The following is a 19,092-nucleotide window of genomic DNA, read 5'->3' on the forward strand; positions in this document are numbered from 1 at the left end:
TTTATCTGGTACTTTCTAGTGGAAACTGGGGGATGCTGGGAGCTACAGCCCAACACACCTAGAGGAAGAGGAGAACTAGGTGGGCTAATTTGGCAAAGAACCGGAAAATTAAGATCAGCCCTGGTACAGCACAGATGTGCATACAACTGATTCTCAGTGATGTCAGATGCGTTTGCTGTAAGACGGCCAGTTTTTCCCCCTGGTGGGGCTCATGTGCCCTGAGCACAGCAGTGCTGGAATCCCAAATCTCTTTGGCTAGGCTGGCTTGGACTGATGACAGGTCTTTAAAACTTCTGCAGCAGGATACAAAGCACCCTCTCCTAACCTATGGTTGTTAGCCTCTGAATTGTAGCCTCCCCCTTAATTGCAGTTTAATCAACAGTAATTATCAACTGAAAAACTGCCTGCCCTGAAAGGTTTTTTCTGCTCCCCCCACCCTGCATATGCAATCTCTGTTCAAGGTGCAGGAGCAGATCGACTTTCTGCAGGTCAGTTGGCAACCTGCTGTGTTGGACACTTGGGAGGGCAGCTAAACACTCCTCTCCACACGCATGTGCAACTTATGTTGGCTGTTTCATCAGTCTGGAAACTGTTAATGGTAGATGAGCCCTCCCAGCAGGAAGAACTGAGCAACAATATTCCAGGCCAAACTTATAGCCCAATCCCCCAATTTCAAACAGACTTGCTCCTGCAGAAATGTGATTGACTTGCAACCTGAAAATTGTGTTTCTCTCTCTGGCCCTGTAAGACAGGCATGTACACCAGGCTCCAATGTTGTGCTAAAAATCAAAAGTAGCAGTCACCTGGAGTGGGCGAACTAATAACCAGCTGAGAGATAAATGCTCCTCTTTGCAGTACTTCTAGCTATACCAGCTCTCAATTATCTTGAGAAGGGACATTAGCAAGCTTGTAGATTATTTTTAAACATGATTTCAGTGGCTGCTAAAATTGTATCAGTTCCTCTGCTCTGGAAATCACCACTGCGTGATTACAAAGTGTTGGAAATGGCAAGAAGTGGGTCAGCTTAGAGGGAGGCCACACAGAAGGATCCAGAAGAGGAGGAAAAACTGACTCATTTGCAGTATACTAGAATATTTATTTTGATTCTGTTAAGATTAGAAGGGAGTAACTTTCTGTGATGTAATAGTCTGACTTTTGTAGAATGTGTAGGAGTGGGACCAGAACAAAGGTGGCAACCTCAGTTCTTCACATGTTCCATGGTACAGTTTGGATATTGGAGCTAAGATGGGTAAGTGGCCCAGTGCTAATGGGGTGGGGGGAGAGAGAGATTTTAACCTCTATAGACCTCCTGAATATTGCAAAGCAATTATTTCTCTTCTTTTTCGCCCTGCTCCTAAGTCTTTAATAGCAACTTGTGCTGCAGAGATAAGCAGATGAAGTTTTTCATACTAGATGCTTATGGTAGGACAACTTTGCCCGTTACATTTCTGCAGGTCAGTTTACTGGTAAAGACACAAGAGCCCAAGGACAATAAACCAGTTGGTAACTGAAGCCAATTTGTCAAAACCATCCCACTTCCCCTCCAGGACCCCTTCCTTGTTCTCTCCTTTTCAAAAAGAAACAGGCTAGAGCAAGTGACACATCTGCAAAGTCCTTGTCTCTTCTTTCCGCTGCATATCTTGGATGCATTTCAGCAAGAAGAAGATTGCCTGTCTCCACTGAGCCAAATCTCTATGTTCCAGTGGCGTATTTCCCACGACTGCAGCATACCAGCCTCACCTCTTGGGAAGGGCAAGGAGAAATATCCCTTTTTAGAATACAAATAAAAAGGTATTAAATTGTTTGTGCGCATTGTACTGCTGCAGAGCTGGGCCATTCCTGTTTTTACACTCGTTTGCTGATTAGAAGGTGTCTTCCTATACACACACACACACACACACAGCCTTATCCCAGAAAAAAAAAAAAAATAAGAGAAGGTGGAAAATGCTGATGCAGCTGCTTTGACAAGGAGATGCCCCATTAAACGGCTACTGGCTGCCTGCAATCCACAAGGGATGTGCTACTTTCATTGAAAAGGGAAGGGGGGGAATAGACTGCAGCTATGATGAGCTGACACCGAAGCTTGCACAATACAGCTCAAAGAAGGCCAAAGGGTGGGATGACAAGCTATTGATCCCCCACAAAGGCTTTCTCGGCTTCATCCTCCATTTCACTGCTCAATTCACCTTCCCGGCTGATATTTGGTGCCTGCTTGGGATGGGTGGGCATTCTTGAGCCTCTCCTAGAGTTTCCTTGCTCGCTTCTTGGCTAGTAATTAAAAACAACCCTCCAGGAAATGCAGGCGAGAAAAAGGAGGCCAGCCGCAACAGTCCGTGACACCACCTGGATAAAATTCAGAAATTGAGAGGCATTAAAGCCACAGAAGCAATATGGGGAGGGCAGAGGAGGGGGAACCTGAGGCAGTTTATTAGACACAGCCATTCAAGCCTGCTCTAAAGAGGAAATTTAAAAATGGGTTTATGCTTTCCTCTTCCCAGTGGAAAAAAGAGAAAGGAAAGACTCCATGTGGGTATTGTGGGGCAGGGAAATCTTTTGGACAGCTATTTCTGCCTCTTGCACATTTGCACTTCTCGGTGGTCCTGCACGAGGAGCCTGCATGTTCTGCTGAGAATTACCAACATGAGGGTGCCTTCACACCAAGTTTTTAGAACCACAGTGTTGCGAGAAACCTTGGAGATTTAGCCTCAGCCCCTCTTCAATGTAGGCTCTGCCAGGATTGCAATTTCAGCTGGAATCACTAAATTTTGTTTCCCTTTCATACATTTTTATACAAGGCAGCCATACAAAGTCGTCATAACTTTGCTCTCCTCCGATGCTTTCCCTGTGCTCTTTTTTCAGACTGCAGAAAATCTGCATTCATTTCCCTATCCCTTGGGATCAGTGCAGGCAGTGACTCTCATAGGAGGCAAGGAACCTGTGTCACCTTAGAATGGATGGGAAAACAAAGCGGTTATGGCTGCTGAGTCAGGGGTGGGCAGCTTTGCATGGTCCTGGGACCAATTTCCAGCTCCCAGATCTCTTAGGAGCTGCACTTCTGCTGTGGTAGCCACACTGCCAAAAGAAAAGAAAACCGTGACACAGGTCTGCCACTGAAATACAAAGGCCAACCACTACAGAGTCTCTTAGGGGACATATTTTTCTGGAAGCCAAGCTAGCTTAAGTTAACTCATCTCTCTCATGGCTTGCCACTAAATCTCAGCAGCGAACCGTCAGTTCTCTTGCTGCTGCTGTGTGGAAGCTGGGAGCGGGGCACCTGAGGCTGCAGGGAACCAGGTCCTGGAGATGGTGGCATCAAGGGTGCCGAGTCACTTTCAGTCTGAGGACCAAATATATTTCTAAGGAGAAGAGGCCCAAAGAAGACAGCATTTGTTTAAGCTTTAAAGCGCTGACTTCCAGTAATTAAGCCTTAGGAGAGGCATTTCAAGCTATTAGTCTTAGTCTTATTTCATTTGTAAATTGTCCACAGTAGCTGAAACTCTCTGGGCGGTTCACAACACAGGTCATAAAAACAATGCAGTAAAATACCATAGACTCTTTCCAAAGCATGCACACACGTACACACAAACCAAAATTCAAAACAGATAATACATATGATGTATGAAAAGGTAAAGGTTTCCCCTTGACATTAAGTCCAGTCATGCCTGACTCTAGGGGGCGGTGCTCATCTCCATTTCCTAGCCAAGGGAGTCAGTGTTTGTCTGCAGACAGTCTCCGTGGTCATGTGGCCGGCATGACTAAACACCACTGTTACCTGCCCACCGAGGTGGTACCTTTTTATCTATTTGCATTTGCATGCTTTTGAACTGCAAGGTTGGCAGGAGCTGGGATGGAGCAAGAGAAACTCACCCTGTTGCACAGATTCGAACCGGCGACCTTTCGATCAACCAGCCCAACAGCACAGCGGCTTAAACCACTGCGCCACCTGCAGTCCCCATATGATGTATAGCCCTGTAAAAACACCTTGGATGACTAATCCCCACAAGCCCTTAAATATCCGTGTATATTTCTTAAGGTCTCAGCATAAATGAGTATCTTAACCTGGCACCAAAAAGAGGACAATACTGGTGCTAGCTAGGCCTTGATGGGGAGGTCATTCCACAGATGGGAGGGAATGTTGACCCACCCCCCCATTGCTGCTTTCAAAGCCTTTCTCAGAAGCTCTTTTTTGGCTCTACGAGGAAGGCCCCAGATGCTGAGTGTAGTGTCTGCTTAGACTGAGGTGTGTGCTTTTCCAAGTACCACAACCCCAAAACAATGTAAGGCTTGATAGGTTAAAACAAGAACCTTGACTTCAGCTTGGAAGCACAGAAGCAGCAAATACAAGCAGGCCCAAACTGGTCTATCTATTCAGACCTGAGGACCAAATACTGGGTTCCGGTTATTTAATTTGGCTGCCACATTTTGTACCAGTTGCAGCTTCTGAATGTTCTTGATGGGCAGCGCCATGTAGGGCATAGTGCACATTGCAACAATCTAATTTGAAGTTCATTAGAAGGTAGATTACTGAAACCAGACCACCCGTCCAGATAGGGCTGCACCTGGGTGACCAGCCAGAGCTGGCAGAAGCCATTCTGGGTCACTGTGGCCACCTGAGCCTCAACTGACAAGGGCGGATCGAAGGGATACCTCAAGCGACAAACTTGCTCTTCGAGAACTGAAACAAGTTGCTTGTTTCAGCCTCCAACCAGATAATACATTAAAAGCATCTCCATCTTGTTTGAATTGAGTTTCATTTTTTTAGCACCCATCTAGTCCGTTTCCACAGCCAGGCCCCCGTTTAGCACTTCTACAGCCTCACCTGTGCAGAAAGACAGCTACGAGTCATCAGCATACACTCAAACCCCAAGGACCCCGCTCATTCGCTCAATGAGGACCCCCCTGGGGCCAAGCGCTACTCGAAGTACCCCAAGGAAGAGTGGAATCACCGCAACATCATTCCCTCCATTCCCAGTTCAATCAGCTCACGAAGAAGTCATGGTTGATGGTCTCAAGCCACCCAAAGGTCCAGGAGTATCGACAGGGTCACATCCCCATGTCTGTTCTCCTGGCACAGGTCATGTTCTAAGGCAGCCAGACCTCTTTCCATGACAAAACCTGGCTTGAACCCCAACAGAAATGGAGCGGTGGTGGGGAACTCTGAAAAGACAAGGGGCCACCAAATGAGCAGAAGTTTAGGGAAAGGGGGCAGGGCATGGGGGACCTTTGGAGAGAGCAACACTGGCTCTGAGATTCCACACTCCTGATTTGCAAAGACAAAACCTAAAATGTCAGCATGTTGGAAGCCACCATTTATTCACAAAATGAAACAGCAGTCTGTCATGGCGATCAACCGATACAGAGCATTTCCACTGTTGGCTTAAATCAGCATGGGGATCTTAAATGAATGTTTTGTATATACAGTTAGTCATAAAAAGCCAGCAACGTTTACTAAGGCAAAAGCTGCCAAAGGCAGGCCTGCAGCTACTTGCTTCTTCATTTTATTGCATCCTATAATACTTGTAATAGAATATATATGGGTGCATTGCAAATACACCACCAGTAATATCGTGTATAGTTAGAGTACTAAAAAAGCATTACCATCTTGTTTAAGAGTAATCCTTTTCTAATGACCCTGCTGCTGTTCCCTTTAACAACTGGCCAAAACATGCAGAACTGTTGGGCACACTCCTATACCCGTTTAGACAGAAAAAGTCCAAGAACTCATAGCATTTCTCCAGCTGGTGGCAGCAGTTGAGAAATTCTGGGAATTGTAGGATTTTTTTTTGCCTAAAAACAGACATAGATTTTCGTCTTTAGCCACTTAGCCTTTTCTTGCATCTTATCTCCATGCCAGCAAAAGGTCAGTTTTTTAGGCTGCCACTAAATGTGCAGAAAAGTCTTCATCAAGAGGCATTTTAGAAGGGATACCTTGGCAATGCACACAGCTGTATTGGTGCTACTTAATGGCAGCTAAATACTTGTGCCTAGTGCTTCTGCTAGAGAAACTCAGTGGGTTTGTTATGTGAGATAAATCAGACAGCGCACTTAAGAACACAGTTTAGGGCCCCTTTAATGTTATGCACAGAAACAACCAAGGACTCAAGACCAGTAGCCAGGTGTGAGCAATTGCATGCTTCTTGTACCTTTGAGCAGAAATTCAACAGGGGAAGCTGTCCACCAGCCTGTAGGCAAAGTGACCTGCTGCACCAGGATCACCAAATGTCAGGGCTGAGTACCAACCCTGACCCACCTGGGCTATCCCTATGCCCAAGCCCTCTTTCCCTGGCTCTACACCCTTTAACCTGGCCACAAACTATTTGACAGTTCCTGCATTTCTGCAGGTTCTCCACCCATTCTAAGGCTTAGCTGTGGGCACTAAGAACTTGAAGTTAAAATGCACTGCTTTTCTTACCCTGCCCCCTTTTATTAATTAAATGTATATAATTATAAATTTGGGACATACTCAGTAATTATAAATTCGGGACATACCCAAAAGTCCCAAGCAGAACTTTTGCTTTCATCCACCACTGGAATGCACCTTCGGAAAGATTATCTGAAATGGAGTTTGGTCCTCAGGCTGAGAGAGGTTCTCTACCGCTTGCAGTGGGTCTATAACTCTAGCCCAAGAAGGACAGGGGCTTCTTTTGTATTTCAGTGACGTGAACATGCAACATTTGCCAGAACTAGCTCCTCCTCCCTTTTGGGCCAGTCTCCCTGTTGTGCCTAGAGATGCTTGGGATCCAACCAGGAACCCTGAACATGAGGCCTGTGCCCTATCACAGAACTTGGCTGATCCCCTACTGTGGACACTCCAGTTTTTCATTTCAAGGAGAATAGTTTCTAGCCTTGTGGATACAAAGACAGACTTGTAAGCGTGTGGAATGCAGAGAGCTGCCCAAACACTGAGTCAGATTTTCTTGGCCCTCTATGAAGCTGCCCAGAATCAAACCTGGGCCATTCTGCATGCCAAGCAGGGACCGTATCCCTGCAGCTCACCTCGAACACCTAGACAGGTTCACCGAAGACTCGGCCAGAAAAAGATCTGCTTCTCAGTTGTCCTGTCACCACCCAAGAAAAAGGAGGCAAACCTCAGCTTGGGCACTAAACCGAATGCAGCCTTTGCCCTGAGCAGCAGCACTGCCAATGCATCTCCTAAGACCATGGAAACACGACGCAGAACTGACTGGCAAACTGGGCGAGTGGAAGAATGCATACGCTGACGTAGAAGTGTGAGACCAGAATGAGGCGTTTGCAAGATTTCTGATTCAGTGCTGAGGATTCCCCGAGAACATGAGGTTGTTCCTTCTACGAGGATGACTCAGCAGAAAGCTCCGCGGTCATATGCCACGTCGTTACCACTTAACGACAAAGGGATATCGCACTTTGCTAGCAAATGGAACAATGCTTATTGGAGCTAGGTTTCGTTTGCCGCTTTCCCCTGCAAACCCTCGTGTGGGGGGTTAAGACACTGCTTATGACTTAGCAATAGCATAATATGGCTTTCTAAAAGTAAGTACCTGGCAATCTGGATCAGGGTCCTACCACAGGGAACTGGGGGGCAACCCAGGACATGGAGGACATCTTGTTTAGTTTTGCTCTTTGCTTTCATTTCAAAACATCCTGCAGGTTTCTTTACTTTATTAGTTATGTATTCACAGTATTTGCATACTGCTCCACATCTCAACAGATTCTAGAGCTGCAAAAAGGCTAAAACAGAGAATGAAAACAATGCAGTAAAAATAAGGTAACATTAAAACTTCCTGGAACAAAGATGACAAGACATATAGAGTGTTGCTGCCTACCTGGTCTCCAGGGGCAGCGAATTCCATAGAAATGGGGCCACCACATTGAAGGCCCTGCTCCTGGCTCTTGGTCCAAAACACAAAATAGGTAAGCGCAGGTGCACTGCCTAATATGAAATCCTAATGGGAAGGCATAGGGTTTTCACTGTTGGACTTCGGAAATTCCTGCTGCCTCTGTCTTTGTATCACTGCATGCATGCTTGAGCCGCACTCCTGTTTTGTGCATCATGTTCCCAAGACACCATCTTAATTAGCCAATGCACACCATTCCTCTTTCCATCTTTCACTTGGTTGCATTCCAAGAACCATTTAAACCCACCGTGCTGGTTTGCAAATCCTGCTATGCCAACAGAGATGAGCTTGGTCGCGTCCCAGTCTCTGGATATTCACTGCCCTAAGCTGGCTCCTTAGAAACATAGAAACAGAGCGAGTCAGAAGTGGCCTCCCGGGCCATCCAGTCTGACCTCCGGCACCAGCCGGCTCCACTCACGACATGCCCACCATGTGCACGTCCAGCCTATCCTTGAACACCTGCACCGATGGGGCCTCAACCACCTCTCGTGGAAGCCCATTCCACACCCTCGGGGTCCTGAGGACTACCTGCCTTTGCCGTACCAAAAAGGCTTCTGTCCCACACGATACATTCTTACTGCTGCCCCACAACTTGCCTGCGCATGCACATGTAGTCCTAGGGAGCACTCTGGATGTTTCTCTGCCTTTTAGCAGGGAAATTCAAACCACTTTGAATGAAAAAAAGATTCATTTGAGGTATTATTTATCTATTTAAAGTTTTTGTATGCCATCCCCTTGCTTTATAGCCTCGGGACGGCTCACGCAAATTAATAAATACAAATACAGTAAAAACCCAGAAACACCCCGCTGCACAATTAAAACCTATAAATATTAAACATTGTTAAAATATTGTTTGAATAAAAAGGTCTTAGCCTGACGCCAAAAAACAAATGACGGCGGCGCCAGGCGGACCTCTCTGGGGAGCACATTCCATAGTCGGGGCGGCACTACAGAGAAGGCCCTCCTCCAGGTACTCTTCCTGATGTCTCTCCCGGAGGAGGGCCTCTGCTGCCGATCTCAAGGGGCGGGAGGGCAAATATGGAAGCAGGCGTCCCTTTAGGTATCCAGGTTCCAAGCCGTTAAGGGCTTTATAGGTGATTACCAACACCTTGAATTGAACCTGGACTTCGATGAGAAGCCAGTGAAGCTGGTAGAGGACTGGGGTTATATGAGAATAATGCCCAGTCCCCATCAGCAACCTGGCTGCTCTATTTTGCACCATCTGAAGTATTCAGACCGTCTTCAAGGGCAGCCCCACGTAGAGCGCGTTACAGAAGTCTAATCGGGAAGTTATCAACGCGTGTTTCACTGTCGCCAGGCAGTCGTCCTCCAGGTAGGGACACAGCTGATGGATTAGCCGAAGCTGAAGGAAAGCGCTCCTCGCCACCACTGTCACTTGAGCTTCCAAAAACAGCTCCAGGTTGAGAAGCACTCCCAAGCTGCGGACCCTGTCCTTTGGAGGGAGTGCAACCCCATTCAGGACAAGATCCAAGTCACCTTCCCAAGGGCTTGAACCACCCACCAGCAGGACCTCTGTCTTGTCTGAATTGAGCTTCAGTTTATTGGCCCTCATCCAGCCCATTACCTCGGCCAGGCACCGGTTCAGCACAGCCACTGCCTCACCTGGATTGGTAGAAAACGAGAGGTAGAGCTGGGTATCATCAGCGTACAGGTGATTCCGCAGCCCACACCTCCTGATGACCTCTCCCAGCGGTTTCATGTAGATGTTAAATAGCAAGAGGGACAGAATAGACCCCTGCGGTACTCCATGGCATAGCTGCCATGGAGCAGAGGTGAAGTCCCCCAGCACCACCTTCTGGAATCGGCTGTCAAGGTAGGAGCGGAACCACTGCCAAGCAGTGCCTCCTACTCCCAGCCCCCAGATCAGGAAGGTGGCTACCCAGAGGGCCTTGTCTGCAGTGGCACCCCGAGGTTTGCCTGGCGCTGACGCTTTATTCTTTTCAGTGTCAAGCAAAAACTTTCTTATTTTTCCACTATTTTAATGTTCAGTTGGTTTTAACTGGGGTTTTTATATTGACCTGCTGGATGCTGTGTTTATTTATTCCATTTGTTTCTTATTGTAAGCTGTCCCGAGATGCTAGTGATGGACAGGGTTGAAATGCTTTCATTAAATAAATAAATATGTAAGCTACCTTGAGTTCCTTGAAAAGGAAAAAAGGCAGGATATGAATATAATAAAACAAACAAGTTCCCAGTGGAATGGTTCTCAAAGTCTGGATATTTTCTGAGTGCTGCAGAAGCTTTGACATCAGCTACCTTGGGACAGAGAGGAAGAGGAGAAATGAGAAAGGTGCCCTGAGTTCTCCGAAAAGAAAAAAAAAAAAAGCAGGATATACAGATAAAAAATAAATTATCTGGTCTGATACAGAGTACATTAATACATTATGCGTGTCCAGGAGTATCTAAAGACACTATAATCCAGCTTACATCTTTTCCCTACTCATTAAGATGGGGAAGGGGATTCTTCCTTGCTTTCCCTTGGTTTGGTTATCTGTGGGGCCTACATTCCGGCAAGTCCAGCTCCTGGGTCAGGTCTGTCTCTCTCTTGGGATGGATCTTGTGATGTTTTCCCCTTACAGGCACTCAGAATCTGAATCCTTTGGTCTATTTCATGATAGCAAGGCAGAGCTTGCACTCCTCTCTCTGCATATTCATGCCTGTGTGCAAATAAATAAGAATGGACAATAGCAAACAGGGTGCCCAGTTTGGGCCTCTCAGCAAAACGGGATCTCCTGAAGTAAAGAGGAGGGATGGCGAAGAAAAATTTCTGGAGAAAAGGAGGCCCCTGGAGTGGAAGAGCACAAAGGCGGAGATTCACGGGTACATCAAAGGCAATGGGAAGATTAGTGCAGATGGCTAGAATTCCACTGGAAACAAGAAACCGTCCTCACAGCGGCTGCCAGTGGGGCAGAGTGGAGTTACTGCTACACAACGGGAAATAGCTGGGCAGCTACTTGTCCCTTGGAAAGAGGGGGTATGAACATCTCTCAGGTCGAGCTACAAAACAGCCTTTCTCATTAGGCACAGACGAACAGGCCATCTTGGAGCGCACAAAACACTTTTGGGGCAACGAAATATTTTACAGGCTCTAGTCTTACAGTCAACCACTGACTCCATCCTGTGAGACCTTTCCTGTCTTATCCAAGGGCAAGCAAAACGCCCAAGCCAGTATTTCAGGAGCCTGTCTCTGTGCACATGTACATTTATTACTGGCATTTAAAGCCCGCATTTCCCACGCAAGGTTGCTAGCACATGCATGACAACGGCCTCTTACGAATCGCCCCAAATTAGGATATTGATTTGCATAACATTCGCACAAGCCAAATACAGGTATCGATGCATATTGAGAAGTGCGATAGCAGAAAGGTAACACTTACCTACACATGTGTGGTGCTGCACTTTGTTATAGATCATGCTTTACGGTAAAGGGATGCAAGACCTCAAACCCGGTCCAGCCCTCTGCAGTAATGCTACTTTCTCTTACATGCCTCTTTGCCATTGGGTGACTGCAGCTTTTGGCAATTTTTAGTCCCATTCTGAAAGATGAAAAGGTCTAGTTCTTAGCAGTAAAGGGCTTTTAAAAAAAATTGCTGGTGTTTTAGTCCCACCCCTTTTGCCTTTGGTCCCCAAGAGCTTCTCTGGAGTGGCATTCAGTCCTCAGGCTGGAAGAGGTAGGACACCCATGCCTTAGAATAGTCATGGAAATAGTTTTCCATGCATGTGGACCTAAAGAGCTGTGCGTGAGCAGTTCTTCTGACTGGGTAGAGGGTGTTTGTGTTGCTCTTGGCAGGCTTGTCCCTCCTGCAAAGGAGCAGGTTCAAAGCCTACAGTGAAGCCCTCAGCTGTCTTGTGCCCAGTGGCAGAGAACGCCTTCTACTAGCAATGCCCTGAACTAGACACAGGTTTGGGCTTCAGGAGTCCATACTCTGGAGACTTCCCAAGTTAATTACTGCAATGCAATCGATGCAGGTTAGCCTTGGACTGTTGGAAGCCAGTTTAGATGAGCTGTGGTGGTCAGCTTCAAGAGGAGACCAGAAGGTCTGAGCATCGAACACCGAATCTGACCAGCGTTGCACCGGCTGCCTGCATGTCTCTGAGCCCAGTGCCACGGCTCTGCCGATATGACCTTCCCCAAATACCATGGAACTTCTGGGGGTTCCCCGCTAAGGCCTCTGTTGAGGGGAGTATGGAGAAGTATGCAAGAGAAGTGGGCCTTTTCAGACGAAACCCCCCCCCCATTCTCTCCCCAAAGGGGTCTACCCGTTGCCGACACTGCCAGCTTTTCAGTGCCGAGTTACGCTGACTTTCCCCTACATTCGGTCATTCGGCACCTTGTAATGGGACTTCTGAACGCAAGTTGTTTGCAGAATTCAGAAAACTGATTTTTTTTCAAGAATACAAAAGTTATCATCTTATGTTATTTTTATTGTTGGGGCTATTTTAAGCAGTTTTAAATTTCTCTACATTCGAAGGCTTTCTATTGTCTTATGAAATCCTATTTTAGGGTTCTGATTTTATGTACACTGCCCAAAGCACTCTGGCTAGTAGGAATGCAGAAATGCAAAAATTGAATGAGCGGCATTTTCAATTCTTCCCACTAGATGGCTGTAGAAAGCCATGGTTTTGCGAATCAATTTTTATAGCTTGGGAGCTGAGGAAGCCCGAGTTTAGAAAGACTGCTGATGCAATATTGTTTTCTCCTGCATAGACCCTTTTCAGTAAGGACCAAAGAAGAGGAGAGGAGGGGACAAAAAAGTGGGAAAACAGAAGAGGCATCATAAAAAGGGGATGCCATTTGGGCCCTAAAATCCCATGAAAAAGCCTGTGTTTGCACAATAAAATCCTCTTCTGTTTTTACAGAGCCCGTGGGGTCTGGGACTCAGCCTAGGCTCTTGGCCCTGCCCTGCTGCGGAGCCATATAGGTGACTTTGGGTCAGTCAGACTCTCAGCCCAGCCAACCTCACAGGGTGGTTGTTGTGGGAATAAGACTGAGTGCCAGAGGAGGAAAATGATGTAAGACATGTTGAGTTCTTTAAAAAATAAAATAAAAATGTGGGATAAAAATCTAATAAATCTAGAAGCATCCCATGACGGCACCCACCATAATTTGCCACGCAGTTGACCTATGTCTGGGACAAGGCTGAATGACACATACATCCAGACCAGTTTTGCCTACTGCTGTGGTAGCTCTCTTGACTCTTTTCTATCCGCTTTATCTTGGAGGTGGAAGGCACTGAATATGTGCGTTGTCACCAAATGGAGGTTATCAGGGATTTACTTTGCTACTGCATTGTGCTGGAGAGGTGATTTGGTGATCTTCCAGAGGGAAGAATATCAACTGGAATCCAAGTAATTTCTTCTTAGAAAAGCAACTTCCAGAAGCTGAAGATCTTCCCCTTTTGAATTAGAAGTGTCAGTATTGTTCTTGCAGTGTTCACTCACAACCAACAGAAAATCTTCCTTCTCCGAGGAAGTATTATTTTTTGGCATAAGCGCCCTCTGTATGACCTAGAAACATCTCACTGGTGGGACTTAAGTCATTGGTTTGGCCTCCCTCCCAAACGTAGCAGGTGGATGGGGAGCATGTTCAGGAATGTTTTGCATATGGAATCACCAAGATTCAAGCTCCAGAGTTAGAATTGGGTGGCAGATGCCGCCAAGGCCCCAAGACAAAATACCTACCAGTTAGCACAAATGATTCTGGACTCGACAGACAATCAAGCCTCTAGTCTAAGCGTGAAACCTACTCCCAGACTATTCTTATCTGCTTTATTGGGTGAATGATGCCATGCAGCACGACCCATTGTCCACCTCTGTGAAAGCTTGTTTGGAGGTGTCTAATATTCATTTCTTGTTCCCTAGGAGCAATTCATTCCAGAGTGATTAGTATGTTCTCACTCTGAGGTTGGAAGTACTACACTATCATATTGCCAAGTGGAAACAGCTGCAGAATTCCAAGTTACGTGTCTTTCAAAAATCTTTTGTTACTGGAGAGGGGCAAAAGCACTTGTGAACTGATCCAGCGAAATGTGGCAGGTTGATGGAAGGCTTCACAATTCGAACAAATTGTCAGACGAGGCCCCACGACACTCATCCTGTTGGGGCTTTTGGCAGTGCCCAGGAAGCAGTGCTGAGGGAAGGCCAAGAAAATCACTCTGGCATGCCCTTTGGAATTTTTTTTAACAATTTTTCTGTACATCCATGCATAAAGAGTCACAGTCACTCCAGAGGTTTGAGAGCTGAATGACTTCTTGGAAGGACAATTGAGGGTGTGAATGTGGGCTGGGTGAGGGAATGGTTGGAATCAGCCAGTTTAAAAACATAATAGTTCTTTTGATTCTATCTTGTGATTCATAGCACTACTGAGATTTATGGCTCCACTGAATGTAAAACAACGCAGGCAAAGTCTTCCCTGTCAAGATTACTTTGTAAAACTCAACAGCAAAGAGAAAAGGCAAATATGAGAGTATGAGCAAACGCATTCACGTTAGCTGCATTTTATTTACGTCCTGCTCTTCAGCCAGATTAAGATCCCAAAGCAATTTAGCACTGAAATGCACACATAGGTACAGAAGAATTAGGGATACATTCCCATGGGCAAACACAGGCAGGGACCTCCCTCCATCAGAGAATCTCTCAGCACTCCATGGTGATAAATCGGGGGATTTAGGGAAAACTGAAGATTGCTTCCAGGCAGCTCCCCCACCAACCCCCCCCCAGCTACTTGGTGCTTTAAATACACCAGGTTGATGGCAGGCATGTGTAGAAGGGGGTAGTGAGTGGTACAGTCCTATTCCAAGCTCTTACCTTCCAGCTGATGTTCATGACGCCAGCGCACAGCAGCAGTAACTCTATGTCAACCTGCAGTCATCTAGTCCTTTCTAGTCAGCAAAACGCTTCAGCTACTTTTCAGAGGAACTGAGCAGAGCAGGAGGCCAGATCTACACATGCAGTAGGACCGCTGATGCTCTAATATTTTCCCTCCCCTAAAACCTCTCTGCAAGTAAAAAGATAGCACAAGGAGAAGTATTCTACAAGGAGAAATATTCTAGCTACGCCTACTCACTGTTGTGGAAGGTCTCCACCTGCAAAGCTATTTTTGTTTTGAAATGTGTGGGAAAACTCAAAAATGTGATTCTACATTTATAACCTTCTAAGTGGCACCTTGTAAGTGGCACAGTCCTAGTCTACCAAGTGATCCTGGTAAATGTAGGCCAAGGATGCCGGAAGAATTTGAACTTCGCAAATACTGGCACAAATTGAGCCCACTCATGCCACCCAACCCTAGATTTCCCTTCAATTCTCACATCTCCCAATTTTGTGAGCACAAGTCCACAGCAGAAATTACAGCTCAAAATGCACCTGAAATGCACTGTCTTGTGGTAATGCATTCAGAATTACCAACATGTCACAGAATGAGCAAGCATGTGCAAAACTGACACCAACCAGAAACTAAATTTGTTCACTGGGTAGTCCAGAGGACTGAGGGCCAGTTGGTGAGAAAGACATTAATGCCAGAGGTAGCCCTTCTTTCTTTTCTTTTGGTATGGAAGATCTAAAGGCTTCCCATAAAACATTTCGGAGTGCCGTTTGTGCATGCCTTTGTGCAAATCTTTTAAAATTCTTGATACATCCTCTCCTCTACCATGCCAAGCTGCCGTTCAGCTTCAGAAGTGGTCTGACATGCAGCATGGATGCCGTGAGAAATAACTCTCCTAGGGGCTCAAGGAACTGGTTGCTCATTGGGCTTTGGTAGCACAATTTAGATTCAGATTCAAGTACTTCATTACCACAAGTACATCACAAACTTTTCTGAATTTAAAATCCACTATTCCCTCTGCTACAGGTTCTGTTTTACCCCATCAGCTAGTATGGGCCCAAAATTTTGTATTCTGTTTTAGCAAAAAAAAAAAAAAAATCTTATAGCTCTCAGCACATGGCTGACTGGGGAACACTAGATTTTGAAGTGTTTTCTTCCTTAACGTATATAGGATCACACCCTAAAATGGCCTATATAAAGCAAAAGTTCAGGAAGGAAAACAAGGGAACATTTTGAGCCATTCAATATGCTCAAGGCCCTCTAGGAATCAAATCAATTATCAGCTTTTTGCCAACTCTTAACCTATAGAATGAAACTCAAAAAGGCAAGTGTCAATGTACAATCAGAACCAACTCATGAACTGCACAAAAAGGGGGAACACATTTGACCTATGTGCTGCACACCCAAAATTAGAATGTGGGTTGATTTTACTAGTTACAAACACCTTTCCCCCTTAGAACCCGTTTTTCCAAGTTCTGTAGCTATTCAAAAAATATATGGTTTGAGAACCGTACCCAATTTCTTTAAGCATACTTTTATGCCAAGCACCAGCAGTTTTCAATAGGCTCATTCCGCAATCTATAAAAAAAACAGAGGTGAAGGTGGTTTCTTAGCAAGTCAAAGCAACGCCTTAGAGAAATACTGCTGCACTGTACTAAAGTGATTCGAATGTTAAAAGTAGCAACGTTTATTTGTATGTTTCTAGATCTCATGGCCTACAATGGTAAACAGAGAGTCACAACTAGAGATGTAATAGAAACAAACCCAAAATTGATTGACAAAGTACACCATTTGAGAATTGTGCATTTAGTACAGAGAGCTCATTTGGGATTTTGATGTCCTGGTTCAAGTCCATCATCTACCATGGATTCATTGCACATTTGGAAGAAACAGTGGCACACCTGGCTCCCCTTTTCAGGCACTTGAATGGGACAGCAAAATTAAGAAAGGGCAATATCCTACAACTCCTGCACCATGGGAAGTATGCCTGTAGTATGCTTAATGCATGTGAAGTTAGTGGCTTGAGAGGATGATGCACTGGTACAATTACAGGCTTGTGCATGTTGGGCTCTGTACACAACGCTTGTGCACTCAGGGATTGGGGGCTATATGTTACATTTGCTCTCAGGACCTTAGACTTGGTTGAGAAATGCATACACTTACATACACCCAAGATGGCACACATTTGGGTGGGGGGGGGGAAGCATGCAAAATGTGGTTTTTAAAAAGGTGGTACAAGAGGTATACATATTTTCATGCAGGTTGGAAAAATTCACAATCCAGTATGGAATGGGGAAGAATTAACTTAGCACTGAAAAAAAATGAAAACCTGAAAGAAATCAAGCTTCGGATTCACCCGTTTTGACTGGGTCCTCTCCAGAGGGCAGAGCTAGCCCCGGCACTAAACCAACCGAAACCCCTCTTGTGCAGCAAGTAGCAGCAGTCGCCGACACGAGGTCTCAAAGGTTTTAAGGCTAGCTGCACTGGAGGTGTATCATTGCAGAGTAGAACAAAGCCAATGCACCCACCCTATTCAGCAGCAGCCAAGTTCTTGAGGGCTGTAGTCCCTAGCCGCCCTCCCCTTTGGTGGACAAGGACTCTTGAAAATGCTCTGGTAGTGGCGGTGAAGAGATTCTATACTAAAGCTTCCCAGGCCGTGATCCAGCAAACAAAGACTGGTCTCCTCCTCTCCTTTGTGCTGGTGAACTGTTCTGCAAGGGCATAAAGAGGTTGGAGAAGGGCTGTCTTTGGATAGAAAAGCCTCAAGCAATCCTCTCCTGGCTCCAAGTTCAAACTCATCCACCAGCAGGGCTCCAAGTCTCCATGCCTCAGTCATCTGTTAACAGAAATGATATGGCCAACTAACTGCAGCCAGAGAGTTCACATTTCATTTCCTGGTTTTCCTGGTTTATTTTCAAAGTTTTCTGAACAGTAACACAGGGAGGGAAAAAAACAGCAAGTTAAACAGATTAACAATAGTAAGCAATATGCTCAAAAGAATGCAGTCCAGGAGTCCATTTGAATCTAGCTCATGTATCTTTCAACTTCTGAATAGGGAAAACAACAACCAGACACACTATAGTTTAATAGTTTTCTTTACAAGACTGGGAAAACTTTTCCACTGTAATATTTTGCCCCCCCCCCAACTAAAGTTGCTTACAAGGACCATTTCTAACCCATCCCCCTCCAGCCCCAAATACATGACATTGGCTGCTGCTACTAGTACTATTCAAATCTTTGTCAGATGTACAGATACATATTGCAATATTTTTACGACAAGATACTGCAATGGCTTATATGGTTAAGCTTCAAATATGCTGTGTACTGCATTAGCCAGGATCCAAACCACCATAAGTTCTTTGACAGAGTCAACAAAACTTTGAACTGAAAGGATTTTGGAAGATACATTTGTGATAGGAAATAGAGCCAAGAATTCCCCTGGACAAATGCAAAACATTTAGATCCAGGCTAATGCTTTCAACGTTTAACTGCTATATCCCGTAATCCCAAAACATGTTATTTATCAAGCACAACTTTTTAAGTGAAATAACAGACATGAAACAAATGCATATGTATTTTCAGTAGTCACAGCAGCAGGACAAGAACTTAGTTTTTTGAGCAAGCAGAGGGCCAAGGGAGGAGATTCATGACAGTGGAGGAGCAAATTGACTGGAAAGTCTTCTCAGAAATATTTTGGTCAAAGTGGAAGCTGGAAAGATGTTTGACAAGGAGGAAAAGTTATTCCAGCATAGGGATGAGCCTAGAAAGAAACCACCACTCAAAATTACCAAAAGGAATTTGCATACATTCCCCCCTCTGCCTGACCATTCCCTCCCAGTTATTTCTTGTAAACTTAGGTTGGGGGCAGGGACTGCTCTAATCCATGTAACTTTGTAAAATGACGCGCACAGACAGACTGTAGAGTATCAGTACAGGATTATGAACTCCACTGCTTCATACGGAACCCTGCAATTTGTTATCATAGTGCAGGTACAGACCATGAGGACTAATGTGTAAGGAACTAAGGGGCAAGGAAGGTGGGCCTTTCACAGCAACTGCATTGCAACATAAAATAGAAGGAAGGGGATGGGGACAGGAGAAATGAAAAGGTAGCTTGTGTGGAAGGGACAGAGTGGGAAAAGAAAGAGGTTTTCAAGGAAAACATCAGTACGGCCAGCATAAAAAATGTTTAAAGCAACAATTCTTACTATCCTAAGATGAAGAATGAGGAAGAGTCCCCCTCCCCCAAACTTTTAGTTTTTTCCTTAAGAAAATCACAGAAAGGAAAGAGGATTTATCGTTGAAACTTGGTTTTAGGTTTAAGCACAAAAGGAGTGGTCCACAGGCCACCACCATCCTGAAATGTGGAAGCTGCCT

The 19,092-nt window shown here is 45.5% G+C and overlaps 1 protein-coding gene across 5 annotated transcripts in view; it reads right to left on the minus strand.

Moving 5' to 3' along the window:
• Nucleotides 1-1,081: 1,081 nt before the first annotated feature.
• The window catches only part of SRSF1 (serine and arginine rich splicing factor 1), a 30,952-nt gene continuing 12,941 nt past the window's right edge, over nt 1,082-19,092 (minus strand). For all 5 annotated transcript variants that reach the window (XM_044429999.1, XM_044429996.1, XM_044429994.1 and 2 more), the window contains 4 exons: nt 17,244-17,639; nt 10,028-16,293; nt 7,518-8,208; nt 1,082-1,768 (listed from right to left, as the gene is read on the minus strand). The gene's annotated coding sequence lies outside the window, so the exon portion shown is untranslated. The remainder of the gene's footprint in view (nt 1,769-7,517; nt 8,209-10,027; nt 16,294-17,243; nt 17,640-19,092) is intronic.

This window comes from Varanus komodoensis, unplaced genomic scaffold, assembly GCF_004798865.1.
Source record: "Varanus komodoensis strain SLA01 unplaced genomic scaffold, ASM479886v1 scaffold20_1, whole genome shotgun sequence".
Classification (NCBI taxonomy): Eukaryota; Metazoa; Chordata; class Lepidosauria; order Squamata; family Varanidae; genus Varanus; species Varanus komodoensis.